We start from the raw sequence: 26,681 nt of genomic DNA, 5'->3' as shown, positions 1-26,681 counted from the left end.
CCAGCAAAGAATTCAAATCAAAGAGTGATTTCCTATAAATTATGAGGTCCCCTAAATGCTTCTGCTTGCGGTTGACATTGTTATGTTTTCATTAAGCTCTGGATGACTGTAGAGCCTTCTAAATGAGACTCATAATTGCTCAAAAGAGTTCAGCCCAGCTAGCCACAGAGAGGAAAAATAAGTAAATGAAGAGTGAGTGACTATCATCCTGAGTGTGAAGAACAGTTAGATGGTTGGCCCATGAGTCCACATAGCTAGGGCAGACACTACAGATGAACAATGAACTGGTGAGAGAATCAAATAGAGAAAGGCAAGGTAGATCTTAGGGGAAATTTACAGTACTTTTAATTTTATCTGAAACCAGGGCCCGTCTTTTAACACCAATACTCTTCAGGTAATGGTAGATGGCATAAATCATGGAATTCCAAAATATCTGAAGAATGGGAATAGCGAGTTACCCAAAGGGCCAAAGAAAAGGGCATGTAAGCTATAGTCTATCACCAACAAAAAACTGCCCAAGAGACACATAATAAAAAGATTTTATCAGAGAAATGTACCACCAGAAAACTAAATGAGTTGGGAATGTAGTAAGAGCAAGGGTTAGTCAATGGGCTATTCCATTAGTACCTACATATGTTACTACTCCCTTCGTCATGGTAGATGCTTAAATAAATACCCAGTAATTTGAATTGAAGAGATGTAGAGCAATGCCTCAAGCATGTTGTTTGTACTCCATCTGGAGGATTTATGTGGGGGGGGGAGGGAGACAGGGAGAGAGGAAGAGGGAGAGAGGGGGAGAGAGAGAAACAGATATCTCTAGCAAGTGATCTTTATAGAATATCCCTAACAAGTGTCTCACTCCAATGAGAAAAAATTCACTATCACCTGAGGTAGCTCACTCTATTTCTGGATAGCTCTAATTGAACTTCGAAGTCATTAGGAAGTTTTCCTTACCTCCAGCCTAAATTTCACTCCTTGCACCTTCCAACTACTGCTCCCACTTCTGCTCTTTGAAACCAAGCATGAAAGTCTCTTTCTTTTGACAGTTCTTCAAATACTTAAATCAGATAGATGTGTCCTCCCTTAAGTTTTCTCTTCACCAGGTTAAGTACTAGTTTCTTTGAATGGTTCAAGCGTGATCTGATCAGGATAGCCAATGGGTCTAGTCCCAGAATAAAATCCCCAGACCTCTTCCAGAAGAATTGCTGCTTATCTATGCCTACCCCTTTTGCTTGTGAAACTGATTTTTCAAATCCAAGCATTAATCTCTATTAAATTCAATTTTATTAGTTTTGGTGCAGTGTTCTGGTTTACCAGGATCTTTTTTAATCCTGCTTTTTTAATCCAATGTGTTTGTTATACTTCCCTGGCTAGTATGGCTGCTAATTTGACAAATTCACAATCTGTGCCTTCATCCACCGATAAAAAGTGTTAAACAGCACAGGGCTTCACACAGCCTAAGGTATCCCACTAGAAACCTTCTTCGAACTATTAGTGACACGTCTCTTTTTCTGGCAGTCCATCAGTTCCAAATCTACCTAACCTTCTTCTCTCCTAGTCCACCTCAGTCCATCTTTTCTGAGACAGGCCAGCCCTAAATGATAAGACATAGATTAGCTGTTATTTGCACAGTTATACAAAAGTATCCATAAATGATCTCAGATCCATCAGAGGATCAAATGTATGAATGACATGCATATGCTGATGATGTCTCACCTAGTCTCCTGGGATCAATACTGTCCCTCCGTAGTACTATGGCAATCCTGTCCTCACCCTCAACCCTAGAGATCATACTCTCAAAATCCCAGTTTCCTGCTTCAGCCGTAATGGAAACCCTGTTCCCCTCCTGTTGGAGCCCTCTAGAGTTGTTGACCTCTCTGACTAACTTAAAGAGAGTTAGGGTGGGAACTGGCTCTCTGGGCTCATAGGGTGTGGGGAAGGGTGGAAGAGGGGAAATTATTTTAGTAAAGTAATAATTACATTACATTATTGAATACATGGAGTTTTGCAGATAAGCCTGGAAACCAAATGGTCATTTTATAGGAAAATATGTAAAAAGAAATTCCCCAAAACAAACCCACACAATTGAGAACTAGACATTTTCTACAGTCCCCACTAAACAAAAACAACAACAAAAGGAATTATGTGCCAGAAGAAGAGCAATTAAAATTAGATTCATTGAACAAGAAAGCCAATAATCCAACAAGAATTAACAGTGGGTGAATATTGCTAGAACTTATTCAATACCTTTCCTCTCTACCAGTGGGGCACACAAACCAACCCATCTACTTGTCCTTCTGGTACCCACCCAGAAATTTCTCTCCTGCTACAGTTTGTGCTAGTACATGCTTCCCCTGACCTCACCCTAACCGTCTGTTGCAACAAACATCAGACCGCAACTCCCTTCAGCCACATGCAGAAGAGGAAAAGGTATGAGAGGTGGAAACCACGCTCTGCCTACGGCAACTCCTGAGTTAAGGAACTCTAAGGCAGTAGATTCTCAACTCAAACCACCTACTCCATCCTTGCACAAGTCTGAAAAGAATAGAAGACACTGACTTAGCCCAGTCACAGAACTAAAGAATACAGGGAACTGAGACAGAGTGCCAACTCAGACAGAAAGGGAAAAGACTGGCATTTAGTGAAGGCAAGTCTTCTCTCTACAGAAATTTCTTAGGAGAGTCACCAAGGCCAGTGAAAAGTTTATTCCCCAATGTGAGAGGAGACTGAAATAATTTTAAGGTGCCATCCTAAGGGTAAACCCACCATTCCAAGGCAAAAGAATCAGGAAATAATCAACAAAGATATACAAGGGGAAAAAAGGACTAAAATTATTCAAGATTTCAGGAGGAAAAAAAATCAGTTAAAAACCTAAAGAACAGGAAAATAAATCAACAAGGAAAATAAAAATCAGAAGGGAAGATGAGCAACAAGACATCTAAAAGGTTACAAATGTCTCTAAATAAATATTGTGAGACAAATAAATTGAACCACCACCTGATAAATCATATATTCCTCTGGATTCTCAGAAGGCCAAGCCACACAAAGATGTTCCAATATGGTTCAAGAGAGAAATAAAAATTTTGAAAGAAAAATTTAGACAGGAACAAATGGTAAAACATACGGCCTGCATAGCACAAACAATGAACAGAATAGAAAATTTGACCTACAGTGGTGAGTATCTCCAAGAAAATGACAGTAAGAAAAATGGATTGGTAATACAAATATACTCAAGAGAAAAACTGGTAAATAAGAAGCAAAAAAGCAACAACATTAAAAGAATACATGATCTCTAAACAAGCAAAGCACACTGATCTAAAAAACAATGCAAAAAAAAAACTTAAGGATCTATATAGGCCTCCCAAAAGAATGTTAAAAAAACAACAACCTGAACTCCATAATAGAAGAAAAAATATAAGAATGCCTGAAACCTCTCAATGCAGAAAGCAAAGCCCTCATTGAAAGAATCTGCAGGTCACCTCTAGAAAACGAAATACCAACAAACTTTATGTTTCAAACTCTGAGATACACAGTGGCTAACATGAAGTAGGGAGTACATTTGAGAAAGGACAGGGAATAAATTGGGGGGGGGGGGAAGAGACAAGCAATAGTAACTGGTATTTATATGTTACCTTAAGGTTTGCAACGCGCCTTATATAAAGTATCTCATCTGGTCCTCCTGACAATCTTGTAAATGACAGCTGCCAGGATCTAAACAGTGTTAGCTATATCTAGGTGGATTTAACCTCAAACGGGGAAGAAATCAATGAATGAAAGTGGTAGGGGAACATCTGAAAGGGACAGCGAGGAGCAGGAATCATACCTAGCCCTCCTCCTGCCCTAGTGTGGGCAGGGAAAGGCAGGAAGAGGTGGCATATAAGAGAAGATACATACAGTATTGGACAGAGTATATTACACTTAGCCAGGGCAGACTGGTTTGTATGACTGTAATATCGAAGGAATATAAGAGAATGTCTATTCTTATAAGATGGAAGGAGCATAAGAGCTATATTCTGATATCTAATAGAAAAGGCAGGTTCCACAAGTAGAGTTGAACAGGGATGGGGAGGGCGAGGGCTGACATGGGTACCTATGAAGAAATGGGGATTAGTGGCCAGGGAACTTTGGTCTAGGAAATCCAAGATTGAGATTCTGAATGAAGTCATGGGGCAGCGGACTGCCATAATCTTTCTCTTTTCTTTTGTTTTTTGTTGTTTTTTTTTCTTTTTTGGAGGCAATTGGGGTTAAGTGACTTGCCCAGGGTCACACAGCTAGTAAGTGTCTGAGGCCAGATTTAAACTCAGGTCCTCCTAACTCCAGAGCTGGTGCTCTACCTATTGTAGCACCTAGCTGCCCCCACAATCTTCCTAATAGTAGTGATGATTTGATATCATTCCCTGAACAAGAAGTGGACATTTCTGGGAGATGGGGAGGGTAGAGGAGTAGAGGATATTGGCCTGTGTCTCTATTCAGGAACCCCATAATTTATCAGTCTCAGCCAGTACAACTTTGCTTTGGCCAATGGATTAGATCCCCCAGGGTTGGAGGATACGATGCCTGCAAGGTTTCTGTTTCTGGTGGTGAATGACAGGGAGATTATCGAGAATGGTTTGATAGAATCCTTCTATTATACCTGGTCATGACATGGGGATGTGACTCTAAATTCTTGCCAACTATGCCAGTGGGGCACAATGTTTTATCAAACTAATCATAATAATAAAGCTTTGAATATGGGACTGGTGGTGTCTGTCACCTGAGGACCAGTGTAGCTAAACTGAGAGAGAGGCTCATTGACAGATTAGTTCCAGGCTGATGAATTTTTCAACCACAGCAATTCTGAGTCTCAAAAGGGTTGTAATCTGTGTGGGGGGAGAGAATGCCCACACTGAGGAAATTATGGGTCCTTAAAGTATAGAAGAAAGAGCTTTAAAAGTATTATACTCCCCCACTCCCCATTTCTTTACTCTCTTCTACAAACAGAGCACAATTCCTTACCATAATAGAAAATGCATTGTGCCTGAAAAGTAGGAAAATTGTGCAATACCTGATATTCAGTCACATCTGGCTGAATTCCAGCCTGGTCTTGATTTTTTTAGCATAATTAATTCATCATTGACAATCATATAACCACCACAGAGTCAACGTTAGGTAGTAGATAGAGAGCATGTGTGACACAGAATTAAGAGATAGTCAGATAAAGGTGTCAGGAGTGTCCTCTGACTTGCTAAAGGCCTCTGCTCATGAGTCTGTTCCCATGCTGACAATTCCGATTTTCCTCTCTTCCCAATAGCTAATGCCAAGAAAGTCAAGATGCTATACAGCACGCCTCCAGTTTTCAGTAGCCTGGGCCTTGTGGAGATTGGCCATCATCTTCATTATCTCTGTTATTCATGAAGCACTGTCAATGGGAGCCCAAGAGCGTCTTCTATCTATCATGACCAATTAAAGTACTCCAGTTTGAAAGCACAATAAAATGATACTCACTACCATGATCAAGGACCCCCAACTCTGGGAGGCCTAATCCAATGAGCAGAAGGGAGATTTGGCTTCATTTTGCCTGGAACCAAGACTCAACATCTCTTCTTGGGCACCATTTCCACACTATGCTGCTTGTATCACTTTCATCCCTCAATACTGCCCCTCCCACCCCACTCCTGACACCCCAGGAACTTTGGACTCAACCTGGATACTACATCCTGACAGATGAATTTTCACTACATCTTGCCTGAAAATAGGCCTCCACATCACCTCCAGATCACTACTCCTTCCCCCTCACGCTTCCAATTCCCCTTTATGTGTTGTCTTCCCCATTTGATTATAAACTCTTTGAGTGTGTTAACTATGTTACTTGAGTGTTTTTGGGCCCCTAGCACATAGCACGGTACCTGGCACCCACTGGCATTCACTAATGCTTGATCCATTTGCCTATCGCATCATGTGTCATGCTATGTGCAATCTGAGGGAAAAAAGTGCCCAGCCATGTGACTCAGTATACTGTTTCTTAGTCAGTTATTTAATTTGTTTTTAATATATGTTACTGAATGGGAAGGACCATCACATTCTTAACACATTCTTATGTACTGGTGCCAGAATAAATTTCCTAAATATTGTTTTGAACATGTCACTCAAACTTGCTCAAAAATTTCAATGGCTCCTTATTGCTTCCTGAAGAAGATCAGATTGGCTTTGCTTGGTGTTCAAGGTCTTTCATGATTGATCCCCCAACACACCTTTGCTTTGCCATTTTACATTACTCCTCTTCATGTACCCAAAAAACCTCCAAACTTTGCTGCTCTTCCTTCCCTTTGCCCTCTGATCCTGTTGCTATTGTCTAAGTCCTACCCATCCTTCGAGGTTCAGTTAACGCACCACCTGCTCTATGAAGCCTTCGCTGGAACCGCTAGCTAGAAGTATTCCCTACTCTTTTCTATAGTCAACATTAAAGGGAGAGTGTTGTGTTGTATTGAATAGAAACTCAACCTTGAAGCCAGGAAGTCTAGGGTTCAAATCTCACCTCTATTACTCCAGACAAGTGTAATATCAATCAAGGTGGGACTTTCTTACAGTCTTAAAATGATTAAGTGTCTTTGATTGAGTCTTACTAGGTGCTAAACCCCAGGCCCAAATCCCTATCTAGTAGGTGCTAAGCCTATGTGGGTGTGAAGTCCTCAGGGTCCTAAGGGGAGTTGCTAAGACCAAAGCCAATAGTAGGAGCCTAAATTCTGGTTGCTCAGATGATGTTTGCTGATGGCTAAAGAGGGTATAAAAAGCTAGAACAGAGCTATTTGTAGGGGCTCTCACTCTTGGATGTGCCTTGATGTGGAGACTCTGGGCAGCTGTAGTTAAACCCAGCTTGTAAACCCAGATGTTGGGACTTTGTTAAACCCTGGTAACTATGCATTGAGATTAGAATCAGACAAGGTCTGTCTGTTAATGCTTGTAATTTGTTTGTATTTGCTCTGAAGTTCAGGGTGCTGACTTTTTCCCCTGAACTAAGTGAATGATATTTGTATGCTGGATTAAAGTAAGGTTGTTAGCCACTTAACACTACTTTCCTTAATAAAGCACATCAAAAGAACCTGTGCTTGCAGCATTCTTGTTGTTGGGCTTGTGTTGGTTTTTCACCCCCACAGCAGCTACTAGCCTACCTGTTACAACAACAAGCCACCCAGTTTATCAGGACCTCCAGGCAAATCTCTAAGGCTCTCAGTTGTAAAGAAGGTGCCAGTTCTCAGAGGTAGAGGGAATTTCTTTATCCAGCAATTATTTATACCAAAAAAAAATCATGGGTCTAGTTCCTATGCCTAATCCTAACCAAATATTGGAGAGCAGAATAATGATCACAATAAAGATGTGTTGTATTATAGTCAATCTACCAGTGACTTTGCTCACACTGTTTCCTGTGCTTGGAAAGCTCTCTTTCCCCATCATTGCCTGTTGAATTCCTACCCATCTTTTAAAGTCAAACTCAAATACTCCTTCCTCCTGCAAACCTTCCCTGATCCTCTCCTCCTAGTTAGTAAAAATCTTCTCCTCATTCCACCTTAGATCCTAAATAGCATTTTGCATTATAACTCATTATTGTATTTTTGGTGTAATACTTTTATTGCTACTTGTGTTGTAGGTATCTTATGCTGCAATAGACTATAAGCTTTTTGAGGATAGGGACCATATTTTCTCCTAACTATGGATCTCTCTGAAAGCTTAGCACAGTGTTTTCTGCACAGTGGGAATTTAGTAATTTGCTGTGTTATATTTGTTGTGTGGCTTTATGTGGTACTAGAAAGCTGCATTCTGTGCCCAAGAAGACCTTCCATCAAGTAAGATCAACTAAGGTGTCACAGCTTCTACAAGGAAAGCCATGCAGTGCAATGATACCAGGTGAGTTTTAGCCTTATCTTGCCTAGGGAAATGCTGAGTACAAACTAATCATGTTGAGACTGCCAGCACAATGTCAGTGTAACCTTAGCTGTTGCTGGCTAGAAAACTGCAAACTGACAATCACATAATCAAGATGAAAGGTGCTAAGGCCAGGTAGGGGTAACAATACCTAAAGAAGGAACGGAGAAAGGGGATTGCTGCAAATGCCCAATTAGGCCCTCTATAGTTAGAAGCTGGGCAGCTGGGTGGCACAGTGATAGAACGCCAGGCCTGGAGTCAGGAAGACTCATCTTCCAGAGACACTTATTAGCTCTGTGACCCTGGGCAAGTCACTTAACCTTATTTGCCTCAGTTTCCTCATCTGAAAAAGGAAACAGCAAACCATTCCTATATCTTTGCCAAAAAGCAAAACAAAACTCAGATGGGGTCAGGAAGAGTTGGACATGACTGAAATGACTGAACAACAACAACAGTTAGGAGGTATTTGGAGAAAGAAAGGGAGGAGGTGTAGAATTCTTTTTGACTCACAGCACCACAAGGCAATCAGGAGGTCAGATTGGAATTGTGGTCTATAAAACAGTGAGTTTTGTCACAAACCAAAGGGAAGTTTTTCTGCATCTACAATATGAAAAAGGTGAGCATGAGTCATTCCTTTCAGTCACACATATGGATAACAATACCATTACCAGCAGCAAGGGAGGCAAACAGGGCTTCCCCCTGCCCCAGCCCCGGGACGCTGAAATTAAGAGACTTCTAAAAGAACTTAGCACAACCAAGCCTAATACCTAGTTAGCAAGAATAGTGAATTAACCAATCAAGCCTTTATTAAATACCCATGATGTACCAGGCACTGTAATAGACCCTAGGGATGCAAGTACAAAGAATGAAAAAATTCCTGTTGGCAAGCGGCTTAAATTTTAATGGGGGAGACAACAAGTACATATATAAATATATACAATATATCATATGTAAAGTGAATAAATGCAAAGCAGCTTGGGAGGGATGCCACTAAAGGTTGGGATGATCAAGAAAAGCTTCATGTAGAAAATTGTACTTGACCTGCGTCTTAAAGGAAGAAAAAGGCAGAGATAAGGAGTTGGTGAATTCCAGGCTTGTAGAGCAACCAGCATAAACTCATGGAAATGGGAGTTGGAAAGTCCTGTCTGAGGTACAGAGAGAAAGCCAGTTTGGCCAGATTAGAGTGTGAGTGGAAAGCTACTGTCCAATCAATCTGGAATGATAGGTTGGGGGCAACTTGGGAAGGCCTTTAAAAACCAAACAGAAGAGTTTAAATTTTATTCTAGAAACAACAGGATGCCACTGGAGTTGACTGAGTAGGAGTGACAATGCCATATGGGCACTTTAAGAAAATTGCTTTGGTGGCAATATGGAAGATGGACATGAATCAGGAGAAGGAGACTTGAGGAAAGGAGACCCCTCTGGAGAGAAATAGAAAGAGAGAGATACAGTTTCTGCTCGTGGAAACACAGGACATATCAATGTTGAGGGATGGATGAAAAAGTAATGTATTGTTCTAAGTTTAGAGTTGGTGGGAAAATGGAGCTGGGGTATAATCCTCCATTTTTATGATAGATCATTTCCCTACTTTCAGGTACATACAAATGATTGTCCTCCCTTAAAGTTAACCAACTATCACAACCAGAGGCTAAAGTTACAAAAGAATTCTCGGGTCAACTAGTCCTTCTACTTACTAACACACAGTTGCCCTTCTTTTCAGCAATGTATTTTTTTAACTCTGACTTTCAAATTCTTTGTGAGTAATTTCTTTTTATAGCTTTATCACTTCAGAAGTCATTCATGTGATAAATGAGAAATGAATTCTGCATGGCATTGATAAAGCTTATTAGTAAGTTTTTATTTTAATAGCATCCATGTAGGAGGGTTCCTTTTTAAATGAATACTCCAACACTAACACTCTGCCCACAAAGAAGGCTAGTCCCGGTAAAAGCACGTTAGGTCACAGAGTAAGTTACTCGTTGCAGTTTCAAGGTTTATGTTATCTGAAAAAAAAAATCCATCAATGAATAATCTTTTGTCTTCACATGGTATCCTTTTCAGAAATTCTTCTTTACAGAGTTGAAACTTGTGAACTCTACTTATTATGAGTAAATTTTACCACGATCAAGTTCCACCTTTAAAAATGCTTACAAATAATAAGTGCTGAATACAGACTATCCAGAAGGGTTTATTATCTTTTTAATTTTATCACTGTTAGTCTAACTAGGGCTGTTATCAGCTTGTTAAATTTCAAATTAGAAGTCATTTTCAAAAAGCTCGTTCTAGACTAACACAGAAATGTTTTACATAATTACATATGTATAACCTATATCTGATTGTTTACCATATTAGGGAAGGGAAAGGGAAAGGAGGAAGGGAGAGACAGAATTTGGAACTCAAAACTTTAAATAAAATGTTAAAAATGGGGAGAAAAGAGTAGTTCTATTACACTCTTGTACTTAAGTCTTGAATTCAGGCTGGAATTTCAACTCACTCTAGTTGGTGGGGTTTTTTTTTCATCCTTTATATGAGTAATGTTTCTCTAAGTGTAGAATAAACAGGAAGATAATGTTAACGCTGGTATGCTGAAAGCAGCAAGCTGACTAAATTCTGTTGCCTGTAACAGCAGTAACTCAGCTAAACTGGATGAAAATGTCACAGAGAACCAGAGAGAATTTCAGAATTGGAACAAAAGTGTGGTCATTTAGTTCAAATTGTGTCCCCCCAAAATCCCATTTCAACATGTCCCCAAGGTGGAAATCCAGCTTCCCATGGATTAGAAAATCAAGAGTCAATTGATGACCAAGACACAAGTGTATGAGCCAGACTCTTTAGGAGGTAGGTCATTCCCACTCTTCGTATTGCTGCACTCAATCAGTGCACTATTGTAGAGAGCTGTGCTCCACTTTTTATCACAAAATGCCCAAGACATTCCTCCCATTCACAAATAGGAAGTCTCCCATCCCCAATCCCATCACCAGGGGGCAGTATCCTAGTATTTCCCTGAACAAGTTGGCCTCTACCAACCAAATGTGGCCAAAGTGTCAGAATTCCTAATTCTAGGGCTGAGCTCTAGAAACCCTTAGTCTTCAGAAGACAACTCCAAGCTTTAATTCCTATTTCTTTTTTTTTTTGAGGATGGAAGGCAAGGCAACTGAGGTTAAGTGATTTGCCTAAGGTCACCCAGCTAGTAAGTGTATCAAGTGTCTGAGGCCACATTTGAACTCAGGTCCACCTGACTCCAGGGCCAATGCTCTACTCACTGTGCCACCTAACTGCCCCTTAAATCCTATTTCTTGACTTTATCCTAATTCAAGCATTCAGGCAACCTGGTAATAGCTTCAAATTTCTTGTTGTATATTCCTCCATTGGGCACAAGGACATATATGGAAACTGAGTCCTGGAAATAGTCCTAGATAGCTCATAGTTTCTCAAGTTATCTGTGTAAATTAAATTTGGCTAATAACTTTGGTTTACATGATTCTTTTGGAAGATGTGGGTATTGAGGAAGAAAAGCAAGGTTCATTTAGGTAGCTAATAGGTTCAGGTCAACAGTAGGTGTCTCAGGGTAGACTGAAACATGAAGTTTGAGGCGACAGACAGCAAAAAAGTATAATGGAAAAAACCCCAGGCTTGGAATCTGAAGGTGTAAGTATCAAGCCTGGCTCTTCTTACTAGCTAGATGACCTTGGCCAATTCACTTCTATAGGCCTATTTTTTCATCTGTTAAATGTAAATCGTGGAGCACATGTTCAACAAAGTCCCTTTTAGTTAAAAATCTATTATCTATTAAGAGCTAAGGGCTCATAGACCAAACAATTCGGTGCATTATTGGAGAGTCCCATTTCAGCGGTCCATTTGAACAATTGTCAAAGCACAAGAAAATCCTCAAAAGCAGAGTAAAGAGAGTTAAATAGGGAGACAAAACAGTGGAGGAAAACAGGAGACCATCACAGAACTGCTCATTATCAGAAGTGCTCATTTCCTAATCCTTTTAGGAGAACCAGCCACACAACATGACATGTGATCAAGCAGAAAATGGTGATAGCGTACACTCCAGTGTGTAGAGTGGACACCAAATGTACTGACACACCTGGAGGGTGCATTCCCATTGGCCCTTCCCTTGAGGATTCACCATCTAGCTCATTCTCAATGAAAGACTATGGCAGTGCACCATGGAAGTTATATGCTACATTTTTATATAGTGATAGGACTATAGTGTATCCTGAAAAAACTCAAAAAATTTAGCCTTTCCCCAGCAAACACTGGGTTATCACAGATTTCTTAACTGTAAGAACCACAAAGACATGTGAGGTTACTCTGATGAATTCTTCTCATTCAACTGAGCTAGTCAGCTATTTGCAATGCCGAAACCCCAAACCTGCTCTTTGTAGCATAGTCAGATCTGAATAAGGGTTAGTCCAACTGTCATCAAGATTTTACTCATTTATCATTTTTTTAAAAATCTGTCACAAAATTTGAAGTGGAAAACATCCCTGGAACATGTGTCTTTAAAAGCATGTCACACATACAACCTTTCCCTGCAATGGACCTGCAAAGTTCTGCATTTAACTGGAGAGGGTGTATACTCTTTTGGGTTCTTATAGGTCAAAATTGGGTTACTATACGAGGTGTAGAAAGCAATTGCAAAATCCTGGAAGGTACTGTGGAAAATATACTAAAAATATACTAAGACCAGAGAGAAACACCCTTATTCCTTAGAGATGTGAGTGATTTAAATGCTCCCTTGGAGCGGTGGATTCAAAAATTACCTAAGAGACAAAGGAAGAAAATGAGGGAGAGGAAACAGAAGGAAAACAATGGGTAAGATGGAGTGAAAAGGAAACAGAGTGGAGAGGGAAAGGGAGGAGAAATATGGAAGGAGAAACAATCAATTATTTTTGCCATGTGCATGCTATGTGCAAGGCATTGCGGGTGGCCCTATGGGGATAAAAAGGAAGGAATCAGGAAGGAAGAGGGAAAAGGGCCCTGGGGAATTTAGTTCTGTCTTTGCCTTTCATGAGCCATGTGACCTTGGATAAAAGTATCTTCTCTCAAGACCTTAGCTTCATCACTCAATTCAATTCAACAGACCTTCATTAGGATCCTACAGGTTGTTGTGTTTGTCCTTCGTTCTTGAAGAAGACCATAACATCAGGGAAATGATGACATGGCTTGCAGTTGACTGATTTGGGTGAGGGAGGGCTGTACAAGGTTAGCAGCCTCACTTTCTCCTCCAGAGCCATCTGGGTCCAGGGGCCTGATATTCACCAGGATGACTGGAGATGGCCCAGGATGCATTGGGAGACCCTGGTCCTTTCAGGCTAAGGTCTTTTCAGGTTCTCACCTTGAGTGAGGTAAGGATCCTGCACTAATAAGAATGGAGGAAGTTAAGACAAAAATCAGAGTCTCTGCCCTCAAAGGGATGAGATAAGATGTACATAGATAAGTAAATACGAGGTATCTTCAAGAGGGAAAAAGTGTTGTCAACCTTTTGGGGGGGGGGGGTGGAGGCAGGTAGGGTGAGGAGAAGGTGGAAAAAGAAGAAGCTTCACATGTACCGGACAACTGTGGATCTGCATTATCAACACTCAAAGAAATTGTCTGCCATGGACAATAAGTGACAAATGTACAGCCATCTACAGCCTGAGGGATGCAGCCAACATAAGCATGATCTTATGTTTAAATTGCATCTGTCTACTGGCATATGTCCTCCAAGCTGACTAACTGCTTGTCAGACCTAGGCCTTAACCAGCAAACTAAAAGCTTGAGGGGATGGATGATATAGCAGACAGAATGCCAGTTTTGGATTCAGGAAGGTCTTGGTTCAAATCCAGCCTCTAGCAATTACTAGGCAGGTATAATGGGCAGGTACACTTAAACTCTCTAAACCTCAGTTTCTTCACCTGTAAAAATGGGGATAATAATAGCACCTACCTCACAGGGTTATTATGAGGATCAAATGAGATTTTATTTACATATATACAAATATACATATATGTGTGTGCATGTAAATACACATGTACACATATATACATATATACATCTGTATGTGTGTACATATATACGTATGTTTGTATGTATATGTGTGTGTATACTTGTATATGTATATAAATATATGTGTGTGTCTGTGTATAGGCTCTCCTACGTAGCAGGCTCAAAGTTGTTCTTCCTCATTCCATTTGGGCTTTGGACCTGCTTCTAGTCAAAGGCCTCATACTTCAAGATAATAATGAAGGGTCCTGTGATTAGCTACAGAGCTGGAAGAAATGCTGATCCAAAGGATGCTTAAAAGGAAGCATTCCCACCCTCAGCTCTCTCTTCCCTTCTAGCTGAAAATCATGGAAGGGCTGTTTCAAGCTACCTCCCCAAAGTAGGGAGCAGATGGTAGAAGAAAGAGCAGTTTACCCTATCTTCCTATCACATCCTTCCGTGCAGCTGTAAACAAACAGCATCTAAAATATGTGTCTTTTCAAGCCTGAGTCTGGATCCGGTCTGCCCTTTTTGTGATTATTCTTTCTCTAAGATGGATGTATCTAGGTGTGGAAGCAACCTGATGAGGATGAGAAGTTCAGAGTTCCTGGTCCCCATCATGTCTGAATGGCAACAAGGAAAGAAATTCTTGGCAACTACTCCAGTGCTCTTGGAGGAAATGACCACCAGTAAGAGGAGTGACCAAAGTTTGGCCACTTTACCAGCACATATATTGTTTGTTTGGACTGTACAAAGCAGAAATGTTCTGAACTAGGCTAGGTGGCTCAGTGAATAGAGCACTGGGACTGAAGTCAGGAAGGCCTGAGTTCAAATCCACCCTCAGACACTTAGTAGCTAAGTAACCCCGGGCATGTCACTTAACCATTTGCCTTAATCTACCAGAGAAGGAAATGGCAAACTACTCCAGTATCCCTCCCAAGAAAACCCCATAGACTGTATGGTGGATGAAGTCATGTGTCCACAAGGTGAAATGGAAAACATATTAGTCCCACAAACTGCTTTCTGTTCTATTGAGGTTTAAGTATTGGACACCCACAGGTTTTAATGGTAGTTATAAGTTAAATCAATGAATCCTTTCCTATTTTCATTCTGTTCTTGTCAAACACATGATTTTGAATATTCTGTTTAGCATTCTTTTCATGTGTGGGGAATAAATACTGGTCCCATACTTCATCTGCATTATAAATTTAGTTCTTCTTTTAACTCTTTTTAGGGGAAACCTTAAATATGAGTTTAATCCTAAACTTTGATAATCTGTCCCTATGGCATTGGGGTGGGGAGGTTAAGCAAGCCAAAGAGTATCAGAAAAGGGAGCGATCCTAACCCTCTCATTAGAGTTGGACTCCCCAAGTCTGAGCCCAGTCCAAACTACATGATGCTTGTATCCAAAGCAAAGGGGCCCCATAGTGGTGGTAGTAACAGCCAGCATTTATATAGCACCTACCATGTGCCAAGAACTGTGCTAAACACTTTACAAATACTATCTCATTCAATCCTTACAACAACCCTGGGTGTTGTGCTATTATTATCCCCATTTTACATTTAAGGAAACTGAGACAAACAGGCTAAATGACTTGCCCAAAGTCACATATTGAACTCAGGTCTTTCTAACTCCAGGCCCAGCGCTCCAACCACTGATCCACCTAAGAGGAGTGGAACAACACCCTAGAGCTGTTGAGCCATCAGGGGCTTCTTATTGTTGCCTATGTGAAAGTGGAACAACCCCCTAGAGCTGCTGAACCATCAGGGGTTTCTTATTGTTGCCGATGTGAAAGGCTTTGCAAACCTGAAAAGGTTCTATAAATTGGCTACTGTTATTGTTAACACTAACACAGATTGCTACAATATGCATGGATGAGGGTGTCATGTAACCATGCGGCTCAGAGTTCAGAGATTTCTCTAAGATCCAAAAGGACACAGATTCCGTGAATTTTAAGAAAACCATTTGTGCTATTTAAATCCTACCATTAGCTTTTTTTCTTACCCCCATGGAGAAGGAAGAAAAGGAAACTGCCCAGGGCTATCACCCTAGGGAATGAATGACAGAGATGGCCAACAAGACTAAGCTTACTACAAGAATCCACAAATGGGATGGTAGAAACAGGAAGTGACTTGCCTCCATCAAACACGACCCACTCAGAGGGTCAAGGCAAAGAAATAAATATACTCCTGTGTTGATCAGAAAGGAAAACGTCTCTAAATACAGAGGCCACCAGGTCAATTCCTGGTTTGTCTGTTGACCATGAATTTGTGGCCACCTGAGACTGACATCCCCTGAGCCAAAGTTAATGCTTTTAAAGTCTAGGAAGATCATAGGGTAGTAGGCTCAGAGTCAGAAAGGACCTCAGAGTACTATTATTCTAACCCGTTCACTTTTATAGATGAGGGAACTGAGGCAAAAGGTTATATGACTTGGGGCAGCTAGGTGGCACAGTGAGTAGAGCATCGGCCCTGGAGTCAGGAGGACCTGAGTTCAAATGTGGCCTCAGACACTTGACACACTTACTAGCTGTGTGACCTTGGGCAAGTCACTTAACCCCAACTGTCCTGCCTTCCTCCCTCTCCCACCCCCAAGAAAGGTTATATGACTTGTCCAAGGTCACATGGGAAGTGACAGAGATGGAATTCTAGAGCTCGTGCTTTCAGGACACAAGGAGAAGAAAGAATTGGAGAAAAGAGGAGCTACAAGGAGATGAAAGAGATCAAAACAGTGAGTTGGAGGATGGGCAAGCAGGGGAACAGGAAAAAGGTGGCAAAGGAGAGGGAGAAGGAATAATTTTAGGCCACTAGATTTCTGTTTCCCTGAAAGGTCCTCATCCCTGACAGCTTTGAGAATTCACTGAATTCTGTTGGCCATGTGGAGTGGTGCCTTAGCAGCTGAGAATGGAGCTGAGGGTAAGGTATTCCATTTGGAAGTATCAACTTCTCCATCAACTCTATCCAAAACTTTCAGGGATCCAGGCCAGAAGCCAATAATGATTGATGTGGGGAGCACAAGTTGGTGTTTCATTACTGTGTAACATGAAAAAAACTGGGCAAACAAGAAACGTGATTGGGAGTTGAAGAGAGAAAAGGGGTGGCAAGCAAATCCTTTGACTTTTCTAAGACATTAATATAAGTCATTTGGGATGTACTTCTCCAAAACAGGGACAAATCTCCCCTGGAAGGCTGGCAAGCAGTTAAGACAATATTAAACTTATGTTTAATATTGGCTATTTCATCTTATCAGGCTAGAATTGACAAAACCCTTTCCTTGGTTGAACCACAAGGCAATTCAAAAGTGAATGAGAACACCCATCCACAGGAGACTCAGAGTGATCTTCATACAGAAGGAAATTGATCTTCCAGATTCAGAAAGCACAATGTACAGAACTAGCTCTACCTTTTAACCTGAACTTGCTCTGTGGCTAAATACAGAAAGCAAGGAAGGAAGATGTGGAAGAAGAAAGGAATTGAGAGAAGGAAAAGAGAGAATGATGAAGAAAAAGAAACAAGGGCCTGGGGAGAGAAAGATAAGACAAAGTGGAGGGAGGAGGGGTAATAGTAAACCAGTATGAGTGCCCTCCAAGGCTTGGAGAATGTAAAGAAAGTCAGTGGAATGGTCAACCACAATTTCAGAGGACTCATAAGAAAGAATGCTGCCCACTTCATGACAGAGAGAGGATGAACTGACATGCTGAAGGAGAAATGCATTTTTGGATGTGACCAATAAGGGGATTTGTTTTGCTTGACTCTGCTTATATGACATGAAGATTCTGTATTTTTTCCTTCTTTTCCTTCCTTTCTTTTCAGTGAGTGGGTGTAGGGATGCAAAATATTTTTTTAATTAAATGTATTTTTAAAAAGAAATAATGAATATTAAAAATACAGAAAAATTTGGGAAGCCATACAAAGTGGTGTGAAGTCAAACAAGCAAATGACTTCAAGAATTCAAGTGGGAAGAATAAAAAGCCCAAAACTGGAAGGGAAGAAAAAAAGAGAGGGGGCAGAGAGTCACCGGGGAAAGAACACTAGGCTCCCATAGTAGGAGTGCAACAATATTAAGTATCAGGAAGAATCAGGATGATCTGAGTTCAAATTTGGCCTCAGATATTTACTGGTTGTATGACCCTGGGCAAGTCACTTAACTCTGTTTGCCTCAGTTTCCTCATCTGTAAAATGAGCTGGAAAAGGAAATGGCACATCACTCCAGTATCTCTGCCAAGAAAACCCCAAATGGGGTCACAAAGAGTCAGACACAACTGAAACCACTGAACAACAACAAAGAAAGAAAAGGAGACAGGGTGATTTTAGTTCATGTTTCTTGAAATATTCTGAAACCAGTCCTCCCAAAGCTCCTCACCATCACCACCTCCAAAAAGATATTTTCAAATACATTTTGTTTCTGTCCTGTAGAAATACTTTGCCTCATTCCACAGGATAGAAAAAAAGCGGTTTCCCTTTAGTTTCATACTCTTATCACTGAACTTCTCCCAAAAGGCTTATTCTAACTGCTCTCTCCTATCTGCTTCACTGTACTACAGTCCTAATGGTCTGAAACCCTAATGACCCAGAAAGGTGGGGAGGGATTTCCAGCAAACCACTTTTCCTAGTTAAGTATCAAGCACACAGCTCCTCCCATGTACTAAGGAAGGGAGTGACTGATGTCTAAATGGATGGATACAACAAATGATCTCCTCTAAATTCTCTCTCCTTCCTCCTTCCCAAGTAGAATACAACTTTCTTAAAGTCAAGGACAGTTATTTTTTTCATTTCTGCCTTTGTAACCCCAATACTTGGCAGTATTTTGCACACAGTAGGTGTTTAACAAATGCTTATGAAATTGAACTAAAATCTGTGATTCTTGAATATAAGGATTTTATACCTCATTTTAAAAGTCCCAGTTTTTGAAGTCTGCTAAATGGAATTAAAACCAAAGATAGACTCAGTCCCACTTTTAAATATTGTCCTGTCAAGGTTTCAGGGGATTGAAAGCAAACACTCATTTTTTGGGTTGTTTGTTTTTTGTTTTTGTTTGGCAGGGCAATTGGGGTTAAGTGACTTGCCCAAGATGACACAGCTAGTACATGTGTCTGAGGTCGGATTTGAACTCAGGTCCTCCTGACTCCAGGGCTGGTATTCTACTCACTGCGCCACCTAGCTGCCCCAAACACTCATAATTATACTATTTGCAGACAGTACATTTCCCATTGCCTTCTCCCCAAAGTCAGATTTTTCCAAATCCATCTTAAAATCCAGTCAAATACTATCTAAGTGTGAGCAGTTAATAGCTTCTTTGTTACTCAAAGATTGGTTTGCAACAATCCTAGAGTTTTTATTATTGAGGGGAAAGAGAACAAACTATAATGAACCTGTTTCCTCTTCCTCCCCCACTACAACTCCCAGAAGGCTTTGGAACTACCGTGAGTCCTGGAGGTTTTCTCAGGGACAGAGAAGGATGCTTGAATGTCTCTGGGTATAGAACTTTCAAGGACAAATGGGGACATCATGGAGAATCTCTCTCCATGCCTTGGTCTGCCTCCAGGTCTAGCAAAAAAAAAAGTCCCCTTCCACTAAAAGAGAAGTAAAAAAATATAAGCAGTGAGGTTGTGTTTGGCTAACCCAAAGAAGACCAACGTGTTCCATACTAGAGGACGTAAAGTATCAGAGAGAAGCCATGGGAGCAACCATGTCTGCAAATGCCAAGATTTAAGAATACCTTGAAGGCCCAAGCTGAGTCAATTAACACCGAAGATAGTAGGATGAAAATGTTTTATTTCCAAGTAAATTATAATATCTACTCATAATTACTTCTATTTAAAACGCATTTGTACTGACAGGATAAATTATGGTAAAATTATTTTTAAATGACTAAATTTATAAATTAAATTATACTTAAAAATTCAATGGACACAATACTGAACAATGAAAATTCCAGTATCCAGCATGCCAAGTGACCACTCCCCTCCCTTCCTTGTACCATCAGGAGTTCGGAGATTGTTGAAGGACCAAAGAATTCTTGAATCTTCAAAAGAAGTAGCTTCCCTCAATAGGCCCATAATGGGACAGCTTTTTCTGTCCCTGGATTTGCTATTTATTTCCTTCCTTAAAAGCTGCGAAAGAGTTAGAAAAAGAAAAGGAGAGGAAAGGGAAAAGGAAAGGGGAAAGAAGAGGAAAAAGGGAAGGAGAAAGTAAAGGAAAAAGGGAAGGAGAAAGGAAAGAAGAAAGGGAAGGAGAAAGGGAAGGAGAAAAGAAAGGAGTAAGAGAAGGAGAAAAGAAAGGAGAAAGGGAAGGAGAAAGGAAAGGAAAAAGGGGAAAGGAAAAAGGAGAATGGAAAAAGGAGAAAGGGAAGGAGAAAGGAAAGGAGAAAAGAAAGGAGAAAGGAAAGGAAAAAGACAGGGAAGGAGAAAGGGAAGGAGAAAGGAAATGAAAGAAAGGGAAAGGAAAGGGAAAGGAAAGGGAAAGTAAAAGGGGAAAGGAAAGGGGAAAAGAAAAGGTGAAAGGAAAAAGGGAAAGGAAAGGGGAAAGGAAAAGGGGAAAGGAAGGAAAGGGGAAATGGAAAGGAGAAAAGAATGGAAAAAGGAGAAAGGAAAGGAAAGAAGGGGAAAGGAAAGGGAGGAAAAGGAAGGGAAAGGAAAGGAAAAAGAAAAGGGGGAAAAAGCGAATCAAGATGAAAGGATGGCAGTGGTGATGAAGACAGCCTGCTAGAAGACTAATTGATCTGAAAGCTAGTTGAGGGATATCAGTCCCCATAAGGAGTGGAATTAATGGGTGACTGACAGCCACCTTAAGGACTAGGACAGAAAAGAATGATACTGATAGTGCCCTCTGGTGGTCAGTGATGAATAATGAGGAATTGTAAAGTAAGTAGGAAAGAAGGAAGAGTTGAATAGAAAGATTCCAGTCCTGTCTGTGCGGTTGCACAAGTATTGTGACTATGGATAAGTCATGTTTCCTCTCTGGCCCTCAGCTTCTTTACCTAGAAAGTTACAGGCTTCAAATAGATAAATTAGAAATTAGGTCCCTTCCAGCCCTATGACTCCAGGACCCAACTTATCTTTATGAAGTCAACATTTATTAAGCCTCTAATCATGAGCAAAGCCCTGTTCTGGGGTAAGAACTCAAAGATAAAAATAAAGTAATCCTCGATTTCAAGGAATTTACATTCTTGGTTTTTTAATTGCCATAGAATGCTTTTGATCATATTGAATTCGCAGTCCACTCAAACCCTTAAATACTTTTTTTTTTCAGACAAAGGCTGTCCTCATCATAACTTCCCTATATGAGGACTACATCTCCCATTGCCATGTGTTTGCTCATTCCCCAAGCCTGAAACGAAATCCTCTCCTATCTCTACCTCTCCCAAACACTTATATTCTTTCAAATTCTAGCTAATGATAATGATCATGTAATAGCTAACATTTACATAGCACTTTATGCTTTGTAAAACAATTTACATATATTCATTCATTTAAGCAAGCCTCAGAACAACTCTGAAATATTACTGGAATTTTATCTCCACTTTACAAATGACAAAACTGAGGTTCAGAGTAGTTAAGTGACTTTCCCAAGGTCACACAGCCAATGTGTCAGAGATAGAATTCAAACCTATACCTTTCTGACTTCGAGTGTAGTGCTTTGACCACTATTCCACCTCTCCAGGTGTTAATGCTTCATCACGCCTTAAAATACCTAGTGGTTACTTCTACATGTTATACTTCTCACCTACTCCTCGGAGAATAAAAGCTCCTTGAAAGCAAGGACTTTTTTTCCCTTTTATATCCCTAGGGTCTAACATAATCAAAACTAATATCAGCACAATAATAACTAATATTAAGATCTGAAAAGGGCTTTAAAATATTCTCTCATTTTATCCTCACAACAACTCTGATTACACCTGTTCTACAGATGAGGAAACTGAAACAAACGGAGATTAAACGAATTGCCCAAGGGCACACAGCTAGTAAGTGACTGAGGTGTGATTTAATGCCAAGTCTTCCTAACTCCATCCGCTGTACCACCTAACAGCCTCTAATGCAGAGCCTTCCGCACAATGCTTGTTGAATCGAACTGAATTGTCAAGTGTAAACTGATGATGAATCTAGCTAAAGTTGAGAGCAGATCCAAGTGGCCAGAGCCTCAATGGGCACAGGGTCAATCAGAACAACTTGCATTTTGGTCATGCTTTAAGGTTTGTAAAACACTTTTTTTTCACATTCCCTTGAAGCAGGTATTACACATCTCATGATCATCATTTAATAGTTCAGGGAACAAAGGCTCAGAGGGATCTTTTCCCCAAAGATACATGCAGCTAAAACGTGTCAGAGCTGGGTTTCAAACCCAAGTCTTCTCACTCCAATGTCAAGTATCTTTCCAACATATCACCTTACCTCATGCCTCAACTGTCATCAGCCCAGGCTTAACACCCTCAGGGGAAAAAAGAAAAACCAATGAAAAACATTTTGGAGACAGCTAGAGCACAGCCATGGCATTTTCCTTTAAAAGTGAAATAGGTAAGGTGAAGGTAACCTAAAGTGATCATACAGCATACTCATAAGCTTTGAAAGGCATAAAACTTCATCAACTCTGTAAAAACACCCAACCTAAAAGATCCTTTCCTTGGAAAAAACTTAAAGGAGAGAAATGTGTCATCAGGAAATGCATCATCTCATCCCCCACTGACATCAGCTTTTCATATAAGCTTGCATAACAGGAAACATCAACACCACTCAGCCCAACAAGTCACAGGGGAGATGTAGCCCAGTAAATCCAAAAACGAGGAGCAACCACCATGACAGTATCAAGTAAACAGCTGCCACAACAACTTATGGATTGAGCTTATGTCAGACCCCAACTATTTGAAGGTTGGGGGATAAGCAAGCAGAGGGTAGAAGCCCTATCTTGTCCTTTCTTGCATGGGCTACAGTACCAACATCTTGGCATCATAGTTGTAGAGCCAGAAGGGACCTTTGCATGTATCTAATCTTTACAAACAAAACAAAACAAAAAAAATAAACAAAATTGAAGAGAGGCAGGCATTCATTACCTGTTGGTTTGATATACAAGTTCTCTGTCCTAGTAGATGGATTTAGCCTACCTTAGGCCAATAAAAGCTGTCCATTCAGGCTACTGATTTGGAAAACCAAGTGATTGAGTACTAGTCGATTATTCATTTCAAGAAAACAGGAATGTAGGGAAATAGAGAGAAGCCTTAAATGGCTAGAGATTTTTGGCCCACTTGATCATTTTCATTTCAAGAAAACAGGAATGTAGGGAAATAGAGAGAAGCCTTAAATGGCTAGAGATTTTTGGCCCACTTGATCATTACTTAATACTATTTTTCTAACTAGTTGTTTAAAAAAACAAGTGATGTAGTCTTTCACCCTATAGAACTGAGCTGTTAAACATTAGTCTGTGGGCCCATGCAGCTCACAACAGAGAAGGCTGAACTAGATTAAAATGTAGTTCCTACCTGATTTTAATGTGTTGAAGTTTTAATTAAAAAAAAAAAGAAATACATAAACCTGTGTTGCTTTCTAAGTCAGTATGTGGTCCACAGAAATCCTTATATATGGTTTAGTGACCCCCCCCCATTTATTTGAGTTTTACACCACTGCTATGGACTACTGTCCATACATTCAGCTCAGATCTGAATACACTTCAATTTATAACCCCAAACTTTCATCTTTCACTTAGATGTTCTGTCTTGCCATTAGACTCCTACGTAGAGTTAGGAATTCTTTGAGGATCACATTTCTATAGCAGGTCATTAGATCATGAATTTACAGAGGGAAGGGACCACTAAAACCATTCTCATCCAACATCCTCATTTTACAGAAGAGGAGAATGAGGCCTGGAAAAGTTAAGTGATGTGTCCAGGGTCTATCTGTCCATAGCAGACCTAGGATTCAAATATAGAATTTCATAGAGGGAAGAGACTTCAGTGGCTATCTAGTCCAACCCATACCCAAATGATGGTGTACGATTTCGTAAAAAAATGGGGAGTAGGAAGTCAGTGATAGCTACAGGCTATTTTGTTCTCCCAGAGGATTCTGAGAAGACAGTAGCTGTGGCAAGACATGGCAGGGAGAAATGGGGGCTGGCAGGAGGCGGCATTCATATCATGAGGAAGAACAGACAGCCTCCCAAAGTATGAGGAGGAGGTGAAGGGGAGAGAGCAAACAGAACAGAATCAGGTAAGTGATGCCAGAACCAGAGTTAATGATTCATCCAGCGACAACATCTGCCCCTCCGAGTCGGGGCTGACCCTGTCCCCAGGCTAGTGCTAGATAGAAGAGTGCCGTTTGTCATTCAGCTGAAACCTCTTACAGGGCTTAAGTCATTACCACTTGTGGGCATGACGGAACCCATGATACTTCAGAAGGGAATGAAGGTTACCGAGATGGAATTCTGGCCCCTTTCCAGCACATGAAATGAGGTTGTGCCTATATGACATTAATGTCTTTGTGCAGTCTCGGTGTGATCTGATAGCTTTCGTCTTTTGGCCTAAACCCACTATGCAGGATTATTAAAGTTAATTTGAGGGAGAAGCATTTCAGAAATGAGGGCAAATACCCTCAGTGTACAATATATAAATCATGGGCTCTGAAGGCATTCAGAGGTCATCTTTCCAAGGTGATGCAGAGTGCCCTGCGAGTTAGAGGCAATGCGCAGTGACAAAGGGCATGGCCTATTTGAGTTCGGATAGCGGGTAAACAGCTGGGGGGATTGTTCCAAGGAGGAAAATGGGACTTGATTCCACAGAACCATATTCAAAGGATGGGAACAGCACATGTTTTTTAGCTTATGTCATGAAAAGGAGACATATTTACTTTAGGTAGGCCACTCAGTCATTCTGCAGAATTTTGCTTAGAAAGATAATTTACTAGAGCAGCTAAAAGGCGGATGGATTTATGCACTAATCTGAGGATTAGTCAGTAGACAGGCAGGAGAGCCAGTACAATTAGGTTAATGTTAGACATGGAAATACTTGGTTCTCTGGCCTCTGGATTTATTTGACCTTTTTTCTTTTTAAAGTAAGAGCATATTCAAGTTGTTTTTCATATATTTACTTCAATACCATCAAGGACCTGAAATTTCATCACCTTCATCAATGGAGATCACAGTACCTCTAAGCTGTACTACATAATAACAGCTAACATTTATATGGTGCTTACTATGTGCCAGACACTGTACTAGGCTCTTTACAATTATTATCTTATTCGATCTTCACAACAATCCTGGTATATAGGCACTGTTATTATCCCCATTTTACAGTTGGAAAAACTGAGGCAAGCAGGTTAAGTGACTTGCCCAGGGTCACTTAGCTGGTAAGTGTCGGAGGCTGGATTTGAACTCAGGTTTTCCTGACTCCAGGCCCAGCATTCTGTCCACTGCGCCACGTAACTGCCTCGTGGCATATTTTATTCATGAGATATATGGTCAAAAAAAAATTAAACAGCTAAGGGTTTGCATTCTAGTGATGAACCTTTCCAAATTCAACTAAGCTAGTTTTTGGACAGCAAACACACAGCTCATCCCTGAGCCTAAACTCCATACCTTTCCACCTTGGCAGAACCTGCTAAAGACGGACCTAGCCTTCAAGAGCTCTCCAGTCACCCCTGATAAAGTGTCACAGTAGGATTTTGGTGAAAGGGTCATCTTTATATAACTGTACTTCAGGATTTCTTGCATTTTTCTATGAAACTTTTGGGTAGTCTGTATTTATAGGTGCATAGGAATACATTCAATTTGTCACAATCTCTCTCTCTCTCTCTCTCTCACACACACACACATACACACACACACACACACACACACACACACACACACCACAAAAAAAGCATAAACACTGGTAAATGCCAAATGGGAAGGATGAGCATTTCTATAGAGCCTACTATGTGCTGGGCACTGTGCTAAGTACTTTTTTTTTAAAATAAATATCATCTCAGTTGATCCTCACAACAATTCTGCAAGTTAGGTGATATCATTATGCCCGTTTTGTAGTTGAGGAAACTGAGGCAAAGAGAGGTTATGTGAATTGCAAAGGGTCACAGAGCTAGTAAGTGTCTGAGGTCAAACTCAATGTGTGAGGTTTAAACTCAGGTCTTCCTGACTCTAGGTCCAGTGCTCTATCCACTGTGACAACAGAGGCCTCTAACAATAGTACGTCAATGCTTTTACTACATAGGATTTTACTTAGCTCCCCAACATAGCACAAGTTTAGGTCAATAGGTTGTTACTTTAAAAAATAAAAAGTCCAGAGGGCATCTTGGAGCTGCATCTTAAGAAAAAAAAATTTAAGAACACAGGACTAGCCCACAGGAGAATAACAAATGATTAAAAGATTATAAAATCTAATGTCAGAATAGCAATCAGCCTAAGGCTAAAGAGGCTTTCAATAAGACAAAGTTATTTATAAAGATGATGGTAGACTCTCCATTTCTACCAAGCAACAAATGAAAGAAATGAGTGTTAAGGGAAGTTAATATATGCACCTGTAAATACAGTGTTAAGAGGAGGAGCAAGCATTTGGTTAGTTAGAAAGAGCTTCCAGACCATAAAGATTTGGGGGCACTAAAAACAGACTAAAATGGGGGAGTGCTGCACTTTCTTGACTCCATGGGGGAAAGATAGCTCTTCAGATTAAGGATAACCCTACCTAAAGGCCTGGGGATCAATTAGATAACCCCAAAATATCTTCTCTAACTCTACTTCAATGATTTAACACAGAAAGCATTGAATAGGGAATCTATCAGTGCTTTGGGGGCATCTAGGTGGCAAAGTGGGTACAGCACTAGGCCTGGAGT

This window comes from Trichosurus vulpecula, chromosome 3 (assembly GCF_011100635.1).
Source record: "Trichosurus vulpecula isolate mTriVul1 chromosome 3, mTriVul1.pri, whole genome shotgun sequence".
In the NCBI taxonomy this organism is placed as follows: Eukaryota; Metazoa; Chordata; class Mammalia; order Diprotodontia; family Phalangeridae; genus Trichosurus; species Trichosurus vulpecula.
Note: the sequence above shows the minus strand (reverse complement) of the source record.